At 45.7% G+C, this 4,787-nt stretch overlaps 1 protein-coding gene across 1 annotated transcript in view; it reads right to left on the minus strand.

Annotated features, from left to right (window-relative positions):
• Nucleotides 1-4,787, minus strand: part of PTK2 (protein tyrosine kinase 2) — a gene marked incomplete at its 3' end in the record, with an annotated part of 120,768 nt that overhangs the window by 60,292 nt on the left and 55,689 nt on the right. The window lies entirely within an intron of this gene.

The raw sequence follows: 4,787 nt of genomic DNA on the forward strand, positions 1-4,787 counted from the left end.
CAGCCAGCTTTCATGCCTAAGGCAGCACTAGAACTCATCGTCTCCTGGTGATTGGCCCAAAGTCAACCAGCCAGCTTTCATGTCTAAGGCAGCACTAGAATTCACAGTCTCCTGGTGACTGGTCCAAAATCACCCAGCTGGCTTTCATGCCTACAGTAGGACTAGAACTCAGTCTCCTGGTTTCCAGAAACGGACCTTAACCACTATGTTGTTGATAAACTTTAATGAATTGGACAACCTTCATCAATCGCTCTGTAAAGCTATTTTGTACGCTGTGCTTCCTAAAGTTTGCACATTAACATTCTGCTAACACCAGTAGAGATTTTAAATATGATTATGAAAAACAACAGAGGCAAAGAGGAGGCACCTATACATTTCTCCAAAGAGAAGTCTATAATGTAAAAAGGGGAATGTTAACTAGATATGATCAGAAAACAGTCATTATTAGCCATATTTTTGATGGGTGAATGTAAGCCGGGTGTTCATTCCAACACGCCACAAATCACTGCAACTGTCTTCTATTAATTTATGAATACTTTTTCAGTTTCTTTTCCTCAGTTAACTAAAAGACAGTTAACCGAGGAAAAGAAACTGAAAAAGTATTCATAAATACCAGAAATAAGCCATCATATTTTCTGATTCTTGCTGGCGTTATTAAGCCTCTCTTTTTTATGCGTTTAAGACTTCTTTTTTTAAAGAATGTTAGAGCAGTTTAGACAAGAATTCCAGCTGATATATTATTAGAATGCAGCAAAGCATTAAATTGAAACACTCTTCCAGAATTCTTTTTTTAAAAAAATGCTAATTTAAACTTTTACATGCGCCGTCATCTGATCCCAAATGCTTGCTTTACGGTATTAAGGCAAACTTGACAGCAACTTCTGCATTATCCCCCCATTTTAAGACAGCAAGGCAGGCTGCACAATTCTGATAAAGCATGAAGTGACACACTGGAAACATTCTGAATAATTTAACGCCAACACCACTGGCAGTTCTTTCGTAGGGGATTTTGTAGGACCCGATCACCTGAACGTCAGATATAACAGGATTTTAATCCATAATGCATTAAGATTTGGGGACACCACTGAATACTTAGAGCAGTGGTTCTCAACCTGTGGGTCGGGACCCCATTTGGGGTCGATCGACCATTTCATGGGGGTCACCAAGCAAGGCTGTCCGCCATTTTTTTTGTCCGCCATTTTTTTTGTCCGCCATTTTTCCCCCCTTTTCCAGTGGGTGCCTTACCTCCCTTGGGCTGGGCCAGCTGGTGGTCAGCCTGCTCCGTCTCTGCCGCTTGCCAGCTATGCCTCGGCCGGCGCAGGGGGCGGAACCACACATGCGCGGCACTCCCGGATAGGGAAAGTCCTCGACTTACGACCGGTTGGGTAGTCCTCGACTTACGACCAGTTTAGTCCTCGACTTACAACCGGTTTAGTCCTCGACTTACGACCGGTTTAGTCCTCGACTTACGACCGGTTGGGGTCGCGGCATTAAAAAGGTTGAGAACCACTGACTTAGAGGAAATGATATATTTGTATACTTCATAGCTATTTTTTTAAATAAAAAAATATGGTTCCCCCCCCCCCAAAAAATAGAAAATAAACCTCCACGGAATAGACATATTGATATATTTAATACGTTTCAAGATATTCGATATTCAAAGAAGTTATAGGAGAGCCTGCAATTTGGTGGGTATTTTTTTTCTCCAGATAAGCATAGAGAGAATTATTTCAGAGGGCTTTTATTCTGAATCTATGACCCCCTGTTTCAAAAGACAGGCAAAGCCAGAACATGTGGGCCACGTACTGGGATCATGCTGCTTGTAAAGTACATAATCTCTGAATAAATAAGTCACCGCATTAAGCTTAAAAGTGCGTACGTGCTCTATTCCGGAAGACAATCCACAAGATGGCACGCATGATCCCATTAAAAAAAGTTAGAAACACATTACAACGGCTTAAGACATCCAAGAAGCCCGGGTGTTTGGATGGGCTTAGAGAAGACAATTACGCAGTCTTATTTGCTTCCCCGCCTGATTTCTCTCTTCGTCTTATTCCTTCCACCACTCTTCATTCCACTCATGGACTTCCACGTATTAGAAACCGTTCCTCTTTGCCTTGTCGGCAAGGATTAATGCAGAGCAGATAAGCAGGCCCATTTTTTCCTGGTGTCAAACTGCTGGAACAGCAGATAAGCCATTTGGGGACAGGCTTTCTATCACAACTTTGCATTAACTGAGACTGCCAGCCAGTCTCCCATCCTTTTACTGTTTGCATTTATCACACTCCTATTTTACTTTATTTTTTTACCCTAACCTGTTAGGCGCGAGAAACCAGGAACCAGGATAGCGTTCAAAAGCACTACGAGTTTATCCCATACACAAGAATCTGATCCAGTAGTGGTCAAAGCAAATTGGCGCCACGTAAGAGTCAATGGGCTTGGGGGAGGGGGAGCTGGACTAAGGTGTCAATGCTGCAAATACTGTATATTCTTGCTTTGACAATATGCAGAACTGTCTGGTATTTTTATAGTTAAACCAGGCAACAGGGAAAAAGGGAGGAGAATAAGGATAGCCCCGGAAAAAGAAACCGGAAGTAAATCACATCTTCCAAGTTAATTGGAAGATGTGAACCATGACCCCAAAATAAGGGAGGGGAAAATGCTTAGAATGTATATGTGTAACAGAAAAGAAGCCAGATCTAAGCATTTCCACCATGCTGTACTGACGTCTCTGTAACCTTAATAAATGCTTTTAGGAAAAAATATGCCTGAAAGTCCTTTTAAGTGTTTCGTTAATCAGACACATGACATAAGGTTTCTTTTGGAGGTGCAGTGACTCCCAACTGCTGATGTGTTTGACCCCGCCCTCGGGCTCAGCCTGGTCATCTCAGACATCTAAAAACAGATTCCCCCTTTCTGCACTTTGGGATGCCTGCCCCAAACGCTTCCCCAGATACCTCTCCGGATGTCAGCTTGGAGGAAGAAGAAACAGTTCTAGGCACATCTGGAGGGGAGTTGGTCAATGGCTCTGAGCAGCCATCTGAGGGGGTTTTGGCTGAAGCACAGCTGCAGCAGGGCAGCCCTGAGGCTTCAGCTGGGGAAAACACACAACTGCAGCCTGTCAGTGACAAGGAAGAGGAACTGCCTTCTGCACCTGATTCAAGAACAGGTAGGACAGAGAAAAGGCAGGCGCAGAGGAGGTCAGCCCGATTACTTGAGAGGAGGCAGCCTCGCCCTTCTTGATGGGCTGCACCAGAAGCAGCCTCTTTAGCACAGCGGACAAATGGAGACGATGCTGGGAACGATGTATTCATTTCCTAGCTGCGTCTTTCTTGGTAGCTGTGATTCCTGCCTTGCTTTGGATCGACACCGTGCCTTGACCTGGATCGTGCCTTGTGAAATCTGGACTTTCCTGGCCCCGTGAACCCTCTCGTGTCGTAGATTTAATTTTGCCTGGTGGGTTTACCTCGTTTGGGAAACTTTCAAGTGCCTTGTGGACTCGTTGGCCGTTGAGCTGTGGACTAGCATTGGTTTGCTTTTGGCTGAACTTAATTGGGACAGTTCTGCGGTTTTGGTGAAGGGAATGGCTGGGGAATATTAATGAACCCACTAAACCAGGGCTTTTCAACCAGTGGTACGGGGACCACCTGTGGTACATTGGCACCTGGCAGGTGGTACGCGACCATCCTAGAAAAGTGGTAGCGGGGGAGGGGAATGAACTGAACCGGTGGTAGCACCGCACAAGCCTGAGCGAGAGACAGCTGGAGATGCAGGGCTGTCAGGGCTCAGCGGAAGCGCCAGGATCAGCACTTCTTCGGGGCTATCAGAACTCAGTGGAAGTGCCAGGATCAGCACCAGGCTCCAGCTGGAGCTCGGTGCTGATCCTGACGCTTCTGCTGAGCCCAGAAGAAGCGCCGATCAGCTGGAATGTTGCCGCATCTCCAGGGTCTTGTGATTTACATTCAGATGCTTGGCAACTGAGTCATATTTATGGCGGTCACAGTGTCCCAGGGTCATGTGAAGTGACCAAAACCTGCTGCAACCACCCAGCAGACGGGGGGAATAAAAACAAAAAACCCCCACCCCACCCCCACTGCCAATCCTCAACAGAAATGCTCACAACAATGAAAACCTCGGACAGGAGGAAGAGTGCGGCAGGCAGGCAGGGGTCTTGCTTGGCTGTGGCTTGGGGGGCACTTTTTTCAGTGCATTGTAACTTCGAACAGTCACTAAGCGAACTGTTGTAAGTCGAGGACTACCTGTACTTTATCACTTTACCCCTCTTTTTTTGGTCAAGTTTTTGACACCTTGCTAGGCGACTGGTGGTACTCGGATGTTGCCATATCCTAGAAGTGGTACAATGGGTGAAAAGGTTGAAAATCCCTGGTTTAAGGTGTTGGTTATGATCTTTAAAGCCTTCCATGTCATAAGTCCAGATTATTTGATGAACCATCTCGTTTCGTTAGGACAGTGGCTCTCAGCCTTTTCTATACCCTGCACCCCTAGAATTTTTCTGATATACTTTTTTCAGTGCCATTGTAACTTTGAACAGTCACTAAGTGAATTGTTGTAAGTCGAGGACTACCTGTACTTTTATCACTTTTTTCCTTTTGGGGGGGGGTCAAGTTTTTGACACCTTGCTAGGCGACTGGTGGTACTCGGATGTTGCCATATCCTAAAAGTGGTACAATGGGTGAAAAGGTTGAAAAGCCCTGCACTAAACCACTATTGCGTGTGTGTGAGAGAGCAGGACAGCACACACTTTCACCCAAACGCTCCCACAGAGC

This window comes from Protobothrops mucrosquamatus, unplaced genomic scaffold (genome assembly GCF_001527695.2).
Source record: "Protobothrops mucrosquamatus isolate PMUCROS unplaced genomic scaffold, P.Mucros_1.0 scaffold1778, whole genome shotgun sequence".
NCBI lineage: Eukaryota > Metazoa > Chordata > Lepidosauria > Squamata > Viperidae > Protobothrops > Protobothrops mucrosquamatus.